Raw genomic sequence first — 12,192 nt, 5'->3', positions numbered from 1 at the left:
CATGCTCGCTTATGCACGAGCGCACGCTCTCAGCTTTACTGCGAACCGAGTTCATGTGTGCCAGAGTCGTAGCAGCGCTGCTGCCCCACCAGGTGGGGAATACTCGGCCGCACGCCGCCGCCACTCATTCCAGTTGGACCGCGTGCTGTTAGCATGGCTGCTTGGCAGACACGGCGACGACGTCGTTGGAATGCCTGCTGTTCGGCGCTCAGCAGCCAATTTGTGGGAGCGCCACTGGAAATTTGAGTAGCGCTCCAACCGGAGTTAAAGAAAATCTTATATGTGTACTTATATATGAAACCAGGTACATGTTGGTATATTGGTTTTTCGGGAGCTCTGTAGGAGGATGTACTGTGTGGGAGAGAATTTGTGGCGCTCGGGTGGCCCAATTAGTGTTGAAACTCATATAAGGTGCTACTGTCTCACACGCGTGCATTTATCTGCACATAATTTATGGCTATCCAAACGTTTTAGAGATGTTTATTTGTAGATAGGGTTCATCTCCGTAAGCTTAATATGTAGAATTTTAGACTAATTTTTGAAAACTTTGCAGTTATATTAATTTTGCTGCTAATACTTTAGATGTAAGTTAGATTTTGTTGCTAGTTCAAATTTTTATAGTATAGATAAGGAGTGTTTCAAATAAAATGAGTTACCCAAAAATCATAAAGATGTAAAACGAAACTGAATTCACATAAGAAAAAGTATTTTTCTTTAAGAAAATCTAATTTCACACGTTTCATAATTGCACCGATGTGAGCCTTACTAAGAGCTAGTAGTTTAATGGACCTGCTATGTGCCACTCTGGGGCAGAAGGCTTTCGCATAACTCCTGGTTGCTAACCAACGCTTGGTGAGCTCGGGCGAGGTCTACAAGTATAAATCCAGCGTCAGCACCACTGCTTGTTCCCATCCTGAAATTTGGATAAGAGTGCCTTTTTTGCAAGCTCATCGGATTTACAATTCACATCGGGTGCATTTGGGCACCCAGAAAAGTTTGTCAGTAACTTGTCAGCGAGCCCAAGGCTTGCATAGAAGTTCTGCTATCGGAGTGGATGACTACCTCCCTAAAAAAGCCGCAACTCGGAGAAGTATATCTGCTGCTACCTTGTTGGCTAACACTTCAATGTAAAAGACACTACAGTGGTCTGGCAGTCTGAAACCAGGTTGACAGCTCCCGACAGAAGGCTCCTCCTCCAATATTCTCCTTTAACTTCGATCCATCAGTGAAAAAGCTCACTGCACTTATTTTCGGGTGACTCCGTGGCGCAGTGATCCAAGTTTTCAAAGATCCAGTCGAAGTGAGAGCAGGCTTCTTAATGTCCATACCGCTATCACAATTAGTACTTCTTATTGAGGAATTTTTATAGCGTAGTTTTTCGTAAAGTCTTGCTTGTTTCAATTTTTATTACCAAATTTAACTGTAAAACAGCTTACTCAAATAATAACGGGGGGGAAATAGATCCTTCTAAGTAAAATCAACTAGAACTTTCTAACGAACCAGAAAACTGTCAAAATGCGACCTAATGTGGGAAGGTAAATTATGATGAATCTGAAGGTATCATCCGCTTAATCGAGCTCGTTCCAATTGGTTGCGGATCCAGAACTTCTGTTCGGTGTTGTATTCAACACAAATTAAACTGAATTGCATTAAGATGTCCAATTTGGTGTATCAAAACCCATCTCCCGTGAAGACGCTACTGGTCGCAACCTAAAATAATTAAAATTACCAAAAAATGGATTACAAATAAAAACTAAAAATTTATCAGCTCTCAAGAAAAAGACTTTCATCTTATGCCAGTCTATGTTGACAGATTTCAAACGGAGAATCAAGAAGTATATCATAACTTTAGCAAGGACTATAAATCTGGAATCTTGACTATCAGTAAGTTGTCACACTCTCATAAGAAAGGAAGAAGCCCTTAATTTTGGCTCGTGAAGAAAGAATGATAATGGGAGGGATTTTACTTTAACGGGCGGATAAAAATAGCTGATTGGTACCTTAGGCGGAGGTAAATATCAAGGAACCTTGAAGGGTCAAGCTGCCAAAATACTGCAGTGTCACCAAAGAACAAGTTTTTGCAGTCAAGAAAGCTGCGGACAGAGCTAACAACGCTGGAAACGACACACAGAATAACAATATATCCGTCGATAGCCAAGTGGTCATTAAAGCAATAATCTCAAATCAGAGAATGTCATTAGAAGTAGAGAGAAAGTAAATACAGTGACTGCCGGAAAGCGATCCCATATTTACTGGGTTCCAGTGAAGTACTGGGTGAAGGAATGGCCAAAAGTGCATTCTGCTTGGCAAGCGAACCAGCTCAGGAAATGTGCAAGTGATTTGAAACGGTACACAATGAAGTTTCCCAAAGGGATGATACACGTATCAAGGTGAGATGGAATGCCTTAGGGGCGTGCAGAATCGCCAAGAACATGCAGAAGGGATCAGAAAGAAAACACGCAAGCTTTCTACTCACCAGATAAGACAAAATATTGCTTGACGGATCTTGGCTGAAGTACCAGAATTTGATAATGAAGACTTTAATAACTTTCGCAAAAACCGTTGACATTCTGCACGACGAAAACTTCAGCTCGTATTAAGTTAGGTTAGTCTGTTAGGCCAATGAACCACTCATAGATCAATTTTGGTCCTTTGCGATACCAGAATGAATTCAGTTACCAGGTCCATGAAGAGTAGTCATCATTTAGAACGTCTTGACGCGAATTTTAATAGACTTTTTGGCCTCTCCATCGATACCTCTTTAAGTGTATAATACCGTGGGGATCCCAAATGCTTTCAGCGTAGTCTTGCCAATGCTGGACAAGTGCACAAGTCATGCTCCATTGCTTCCCTGTTGCTTTGCTCTGAACATTTCCTGCAGTCTTCTCGATCTATCAGCCCCATCGGGGGTGTCTCGCCACCAGACAGTGGACAATTAGTATTCCGATCATGTTCCTACAGTATCTGTCGAGTGCCGTCGTATTAGACTGAGCTTCCACTTGGCATTACAAAGGATCTATAGGTCTATATATGGTGTGACAGCGAACCAGTTTAACCTAACCTAACTTAGTCCTAGATGATATTTTTATTTTTGATCTAATTGTGTTTTGAGGACTATGAGGGTCTTTTGAGTATTTTTATCCAGGAAAGCTAGAATCAAGCTAAAAGAAGCACTGAGCTCTTGTAATACTTGAAATCGAAAATTAAGTACCGGATCCTGAAAGAAAATAACATATTAGATATTTTATGGTATATTTTACAGTTACTAGATATTTTATTAATTCATATGTTATGTAAAAGATATAAATTTCTAAAAACATTGTTTTTAGGGCTTAAACTTTTCAGCGTCTACATTCGAACCCCACAAGACGGCAGCCCGAAAACGCTCCAACCGCAACTGTTAACACCCACCCACCACTCAATTCCCACCTACAAAGCGCTCCCTCGTATATTAACAGTTAGATACACTCATATAAGTACAATCGTGTGTATCGTCGTCGTCGGAGGCGCAAGCATGAGTTCCAGCGAGTCGGTTTCGTGAGTGCCACATTGGTGTTGTTGCATGTTTTACACTCGTTTTCGGTGTTGCTCGCTGCTGTTGTGTAACTATGTGTTGTGTTGCTATTTTTTTTATTGTTGTTGACTGTTTTTACTGCCGGCACTTGGAGCAGCACGAATGGCTCGTATGTAGCGGAGCGATTTGTTGCGACGTGTGTTGCATGCACTCATATATATGGAGTGCATGAGTGTGTGTGCTGCACACGAGTTGGAAGAGTTTATGTGTCCACTTTTGTTGTTGTTGTTGTTCGCTACGTACATAACGAGTCATATACAGCGCATATGAGTGCATGTTGTGCTCTTATGTACATGAATATGTGTTTCTAATTTTTCTGCTTTTATTTATTTTTTCCTCTGACACCTCGTCGCCCTCCTCCTTCCCACCTGTAGTGGTGCTGCCCTTCGTAATCTGTTGCCTTTCAGCCAGTCAGGCCAGTGAGCCAGCCGGCTCCAATCGTAAGCTGTTAGACTCCGCCTTTTTTCGCTTCATGCCACATTTCGTCTGTGTGCCTCATGCTGTGCCACAGTACACTCGCACTCTTTGCTTGGCTTGCTTGTCGTTTAGCCATGCTCGCATATGACTGTATCTATGGGGGCATATACATACATACTTTGTATGTGTGTTTGTGTGTGTGTGTGCCTTTTGCAAGTTGGCGCTGCTCGCCATATATGCAACAACTAACGGCCGCATCTGGTGATTTACTCGAACTCATGCATTGCCATTCGTTTCTTCATCCTTATTTCGCTTGCATATGTACTTGCTCTTACTTATTTGTTTGTATCTCTTATTGTTCGGTTATTTCTTCTTTTTTAATCAGTTTTGCAAATTTAATGTTTAATGCCCGTCAACGAATGATTGTGTTGCATTAGAAGCGTTTTATACAGTAACTCATCTTTTGAACTCCAACCCATGCTTACGTAGATGTTCATTCCAGTGTGTATGCGTGTTAGCGAGTAAGAAACTTAGTAGATGCCCATAGAATATGTACTTTATAGAAAAAAAGTTTATATAGTATTATATATATGTATATAGTAATGTATATCTATCTGCCATAAAGCCAGGAACTTCAAGTTCAATGGAAAATGTTTATTATCATTCGAAAGAACAATCTTTGGCATTTATTTTTGGAAGATTATCTCTTTCAAATGTTGGCGGCGGCTATGTGCAGATAGTCCATCCGTTGAGTCCAACTTTCGACGACTCGTTCGAGCATTTCGACTGGTAACTAGCGAATGACACGCGTGATGTTGTACTCCACGATCCTGAATCGAAGCGGGATTGTGCACACAGACTTTAAACTTTACATATCCCCACAGGAAAAAGTCTAAATGTGTGATTTACACGATTTTGGTGGCCAATCGACCGTCCCGAAACGTGAAACTATCTGCTCGCCAAAGTGTACTCTCAATAAATCCATAGATTGATACGATGTGTGGGAAGTGGCGCCGTCTTGTTGAAACCAAATGTCGCCGAGATCACGAGCTTCAATGTCAGACATCAAATAGTGGGTTATCACAGCGCGATAACGGTTGCCACTGACGGTTACGTTCTCACCGTCATCATTTTTGAGGAAATATGAAACGATGATTCCACCGACCGTTTTTTTTCTGAATAAAATGCTTGCTATTGAATCGCTTCAGATTGTTCTTCGTCACAAAAGTGGCAATTTCGCTTTTTTACGTAACCATTGAGCCAGAAATGTGTCCCATCGCTGAATAAAGTTTGGCTCGAAAACGTTGGATCTTGTTGGAACTTTTCAAGAGTCTATAGAACCAAGCAATGTCGCTTGGAAACGCTTCAATTCTTGCACAAGCTGTATTCTCTACGCTTTCAATTTAAGATTTTGACGTAAAATGCGCAAAGTCGTTACATACGTCAGTCCGAGTTGTTGCCAACGGCGCCGAATCCACTCTCCACAGTCTTTGTGTATACTCTCAGCTACATCTGCTATATATTCTTCACTGCGTGCTGGACGTGACCTATTCGGTCGAATATTATCCAATAATTAATGCTGGGTCTCAAGATTGGTGATGGTGTTACGAGTAGTACGCTCAGTAGGCCGATTATGTTGATCATAAGTTTAGCGAAGCGCGTTAAACACACTCTTTACAGAACGTGAATTTTCGTAGTAAATTTGAACGATATGTAAACGTTGTTCAGGCGTAAGTCTTTCAATGATGAAATGCCAAACATTACTGAATAAAAAGAACTTGGCAGTTTGACACAACTCACGCGTGATCTGTCAAAAAAAGACTAGAGAAAAAAAATACCTCTGCTGGGATCTCCTGTTATATATGTATATCTATCTGGTACAAAGTCATTCATTGTTTTTGCATTTAATAGAGGCATGTTTGTGCATAGAACATAATAGATCCGATCATATATGCGTTAGCTTGTTGCTATTTGGGAGATTATTTCAAAATGCCTTCGGCGCTATTGAAAAAAAATTGGAACCGTCGATTGTCTTCAGCTGCCCTCCAAGTGAATTTTACAACAGAAAAATCGATCGCCTTATATTGGAACAGGTAGTAATAACATGGATCCAGATCCGGACTATAAGGTGGATTCCTAAGAACTACCCAACCAAGCTACCAGAGTTTCTGAAAAGTTACTTACCATGTGTGTGGCCTATCCTTTTCGTTATGGAACAGAATTCCTCCCCTATTGACTAAGGTTGGCAATTGCCTCCTTCAGCCAGTTTAATTGTTAATAGTACAGAACCAGGTAAGAGTCTGGGAGAGCAGCTCATAGTAAATGAACCGGAACCTTCCTGATCCTTAATTCTCGTTTGGTCCCCGATCAGTAACGTTTTCGCTAGACGTTGTTGTAAGTGGTGCAGTTAAAAAATTATATCGAAATTACTGGAACGGAAGACCAAAATTGGGCATATTTGACTATTGCAGTTTCAGCACCATAAACACCATGAAATATGGCACATTTCCTCCTTCCTCGTGTTCGATGTTCATGACTTTACCACCATCATTTCATTGATTACATTTGATTTGAATTTTGAAAGTGTTTAGCTCACAATTTCGTTTTTTCTTTGTGGGATCGTGAGCCAAAGCCAAAGAAAAAGTCGTTCAGAGGTAACCACATTATGGTGGCTCCAAGCACTAGTTAGTACTGACGTGCAATATAGCATAGGTTCCGATTAAGATTAGATCGTAGACCATCTGTTTCTAGGATAACATACGGACATAATACTCCATGGATAAGAGTAGAGAGCTGTGGGTTTTCGATAGGGTTAATGATCTTTCTTGGCTGCATCGTATAGAATTTTTGAATAACGTCGCCCGTAATGTTCTTTTAGAGAGTTAGATTTAGTACTTTGATGAACAACAGCCGTAATTTGTCAAGCTTTAATAACATTCCAAGCTGTTCAAATGTTATAAGCACATATCATGGATTTACGAATTGTTTTAATAACATTGATAAATATATGAAAATCTAACTGAAATTACTCAAGGCAGTTGAGTTCAATGGTTACCCGCATTCACCCGAAAGGGTTAAAAAGGCAACGAATGACAGATAGAATTCAGAAAGGTGCCGATACCATCAAGCAGGCTCGAACAAATTTTAAGTTATTTTTGTAGATTGGTTGTAGGATAGGAAGTATTACCAACAATAAATACCAATAAATACCCACTATATTTCCACAACATTCGGTGCTGTGAAATCGAAACGAACATGTTTTTTATTCGGCGGTTTTAAAGAAGCCAGTACTACTCCAATTTCTTTGAGGTAAAGGTTTTCACGGAATGTCTGGTTTAAAAAAGGTTGAGACGATGGCAGCAGTTTTGAAGATTATGTCGAAATCACTCAAGCTGCTTTGAATGAGCAGTGTTTTGTAGCATTGGAGACAGCAAAATGGTTATCCAATGAATACATTTTTCATGAGTCCGCAAAATATTACAAAAATTAAAAAAATTATCGCGGTTTCTTTGGTCGATCTTTGAATGCTGGTACAAACCTTCTGATCTTTTCTTTTACACTTGACTGGTGTACATATGTCTAATAGAGAGCTAATAGTTGCGAACTACGTTTTCGAAGCAGTCAAGGACTTTCCTTAACTCAGTATCGCCATCAACATCAATAATGTTGCTAAGCTGGAGATCGAGCGCTGCTTAATAATTGCCGGGCGCTGCTTTAAAGCGTTTAGTAGGCAATTAGGATACAAAGCCTTCTTTTGATAGACAAAAGTTAGCACCCTACAGGGTATCAAAAAGTAATGTGATGGCGATCGGAGGGTTCGAGAGCAAATATAATTCGCAATATTCTTGGTCCTTTACGTGTTTATCGTATCAGCACAAACGACGGAGACTGGTAGCTGCAACACGACAAAACCATATCCAAGGGCTTTGAGTGAGATTTGGTTTTCATATGTCCATTAGTGTGTGTAACGTACTTCTAAAAGTTGGATTGACGATTTTTATCAACGAGTTTGCTTGCAGTTTTTTATTTACAATGGAATCACTACTACGGAATCGTTCAACATATTGCAGACTTCTTTTGGATAGTCTACTTTATCGCGAATTTTATATTTGAAGAAATATTTGAGTGCCACAAAGCCTTCAGTGAGGGTCGTGAAGTCATCGAAAACTTGTCTCAGCCGACGCGCAACCATTCCCCACAGTTAATGAGGACACCATCAACAACAGTCAAAGAAACAGTGCTTGAAATTAGTGCTGTTGGCATCAGTAAGACAGCAGAGAGATTAAACTTCTTTAATGGGTTGACTCAACTATTTTTGTTAAAGAACTTGTATCTTCAATTAGAAAGAGGTAAACATCTGATCGGGTGCCTTCCATGGCTCTGAAGTATATTTGGAAGGCGATAAGCAAGATTTCTATTAAAATATGAGAAAATAAATTAATTTTTGTCAGTCCAAAACAAATTTAATAAGTTGATATGAACTGCTTTCAAAAAATTTTCACGAAATATTTCGCTTGTAATTGTTGAAATCGACCAAGAAATTTTATATGCCGCTTCATTTCCCAATAGATTCTTCGCATAGCTATATCGAGTATGTGAAAAAACGGTTCACCACAACTGTAAACAAATCGTCTGCTTATGAATTCATCAAAATCCAAGCACTTATAGCCGTTGCATAACCATAACGACTTAACTAGCCCGTGTGTAGGCATTGAGGCGGCGATTTTATTCAAATTTGGTCAATTACACGGTTTAGTGCCTACTACCCCATTATAGTGGCGCCTACGAACAAATATTGGATTAGCTGTTCCAGCGCCAATGCCGAGTAGTAGTAGTAACCCAAATGAAACACGATCTAACTACCGGCAGCAGACAGCAGAAACACGACTCTCGAGCGCCATGTGAATGGGAATGCGCGAGCAGCGCGAACAATTTGCGAAATGCATAGAACAAAAACGGAGAGGCACGAAGCAGAGGTACAACACACGATAGTAAGAAAAAAAGAAGTGATCATAACCTTGTGAAACTTGTGGACTCGTCGGCTCAATTCGCTGTGTGGCTCATAAATCCTTCAACCATTTTCTGTTGGCGCTGCGTGGCTAATTTTTGATTGTTTTGCAATTTACATATCCAAAACCAAATTACTTCCTCACACGAGTGGAAAGCACAACGCCAACAACAACAGCGTATGCAACAACACTTAGAGTTGCTTCACATGATCGAAGTGGCATTATGAGAGCTACACAATTGGGAACTCCATGAGGCGCAGATGTCAGAAACACACGTTGAATTGCATACGCCGACGCAGCAGCGCTGGGCCAAGGGAGCGTCCGCCGAGTTGCGCTGATCGACATCATAAAGTGGCGCTACACGATGTGCCACAGCAGCAGCAGCTATAAGCACAGGCGCAAGAGCAACCTCGGCGACTCGGGTCACAGCGCAATCAAACAAACAAATAAACAGACACCAACACACACGGACAGTCAGTGAGGGTCTGTCATCAGTTCTGGTTAGAATAGTTAGTTTTTTTTTTGTGTTGCAGCACTAGGTCGTGCAACAATTCATATGCAGTTGCATGTTCACTCGAAGTTCGACTTGCCACTATGTATGTAGCGCCACAATAAACGATTATCAGCCATTATGAGCATTTTCCACATCGTTCCGCTGTCCAGCAGATAGTGTGCAGCTCGGCGCAGTCACGTACCACCAACTACTGGGACACCAGCGCCGGTAAGCGCAGCTTTGCATACATTGTGACCCTTTGGATCGTGAGTGTGCCTGTGTGTTTAATATTTGCTCAGCCACTTGACCGTTAATTTCAGCGTTATATGTGGCATATATATGTCGAAAAAAACGTATGTGTGTGCATATTTTTCACTGTGCAGCTCAAGTTCCAGTAGGCCAATTGGATTCACCTTAAAATGAGTTTGGTTCAACCTCATGCAGCTTGCTGCATATGTGTGTGCAGTGATTTGCTACTTTGTAGTAATTTGCCACAAAATCAATTGACGCAAAATACGCGCGCCTCAAGTGGGTTCTTGTCTGATTGATTTGTTGGTGTTCGATTGGGTTTTGATCTGCTACGTGATCACTGAACAGATTCTTTATTTTGAGTTAAGCGTAAGGGAGCAGATATTTTGTGAAAATGAGTTATATAAATATTTGTTTAACGTCTTCCAATAGCTTAAACTCTTGAATTATTTCCAGACCTCAAGGAAAATAAATCATTTTAAAGTTGAGTGTGTCAATCGAAGAGGCCGCAGAGATGGTTGCTTGGATCGTACAAATAATTCGAAGAGGATTGTTACAAGTTTCGTTTAAGCACAAAAAACGAAAGCTGGAATATTTTTTGATCAATTTCGTCGAATATCGATTAAAATATATCGATATTTGTTGTCTAGTTATCGATAACATTGATTGATAATAATGCATATTGCTTGATTTTTCGACTTTGATGAATTGGGAGCGACTCAGACGCATACATGATATGTAATGCGCTTGTTTAAGGTTTATCGATAACATCAACACTGAATTTTCAGCAAATTTTTTAAAGAAAATATGCATATTCGATATTTTTTTAACGATAACAATTATTTATAACTATCGATAATAATTTGCAGCAAAAATTTCAAAGAAAACGTCGATTTTTGGTGTACAGTTATCGATAACAATGTTTTATGATTATCGATATCACTAGAGCGACTCAGACGTATACATGATATGTAATAGGCTTTTTAGGGTTTATCGATAACATCAAAACTGATATTTTAATATCGATCGATAATAATTTGCAGCAAAAATTTCAAAGAAAACGTCGATGTTTGGTGTATAGTTATGGATAACATTGTTTTATGATTATCGATATCACCAGATTTTGGTTTTTGATGAAATGGGAGCTACTCAGACGCATACGTGATACGTAATATGCGTTTTTAAGATTTATCGATAACATCAAAACATAATTTCAATCAAAGTTTTCAAAGGAAACATCGGTAGTTGATATCTACATAGATATTGATAACATTGTTTGATGACTATCGATATTCCCTGATTTTGGTTTTTAATGAAATGGGAGCGACTCAGATGCACACGTGATAGTGTACTAGGCGTTTTGAAAGTTTATCGATAACAACTAAGCAGAATTTTCAAAGGAAGCATAACTTATTACACCCATACTCTCAAACAATATCTCACCCTGGACTCTGGAAAATGATTGAAATTGTAAATTGCGTTTGTGTCGGGCACAATTTTGCTCTCGTCAATTCCATTCCGGTTATTTTGGTCTCAAAGACACATCACAAGCGAAAAGACAATTGACGAAAATATCGATAAATTTAAGATAAAAGACTGTTCGAACCGTTTATATACTTGTATGGCTGGATACTACAACGAAGTTCAAGGTAAGGGTTCCACACAAGTTAACGCAAAACGATCTCATAACCAAGTTTACATCTGCGAAACGTTGCTGAAGCAGACTGGTGATAAAAAGTGGGTCACTTACGACATCAGTAAGTAAACACGGTGGTGGTCGAAACGCGTTGAGCTGGCGGTAACTATAACCAAGGCTGCATTGACGGTCAGGAAGGTTTTGCTTTCAGTTCGGTGGGGTTGGTAGGGAATTATCGACTAAGAGCTGTGCCGCTACAGCCAAACTCTTCTTTTGAATCTGTACGGTCAACAACTGGACAGGCTGAAGGTTGTAGTTGCCCATAAGCGACCATCTTTCGCCAACACTTTTTTCGGAGTTGGTCTTTTTAACAGCTGTTGATCAATTTATACTCCATTTGTATTGCCATTTCACAACCAACAGACTTATTTTGGATTAACCTTAGCAAATTGTGCAAATTTAGTACCAAAATAATTATGTGTGTCCAATATTCGGTCGATATAATCGACCAACAGAATCCATAATACGTGCAATCATGGATCAGTTTTGCACATCATTTACTGTAGTGAATATTGCGCATCTTCAGAGACTTTGTAAAGTGGGCATCAAAGTGGGCTGCTGTGGGGCAAACTATCGAAGAAAATCAGCCATCGCGCGCATCGATTGGGGCTATGTCTATCCACTTTATTGAAGATTTTCCGGAAGCATCTTGGTTTGTGGCCTTACAAAATCCAACTCGTGCAAGAATTAATGTCGAACAACCATCAACCGCGCCGGATGTTCAGTGAAAGGGCCCAAAGCGAGATGATCACCG

Source organism: Bactrocera tryoni, chromosome 3 (genome assembly GCF_016617805.1).
Source record: "Bactrocera tryoni isolate S06 chromosome 3, CSIRO_BtryS06_freeze2, whole genome shotgun sequence".
Lineage (NCBI taxonomy): Eukaryota > Metazoa > Arthropoda > Insecta > Diptera > Tephritidae > Bactrocera > Bactrocera tryoni.
This window is presented reverse-complemented; position numbering follows the sequence as displayed.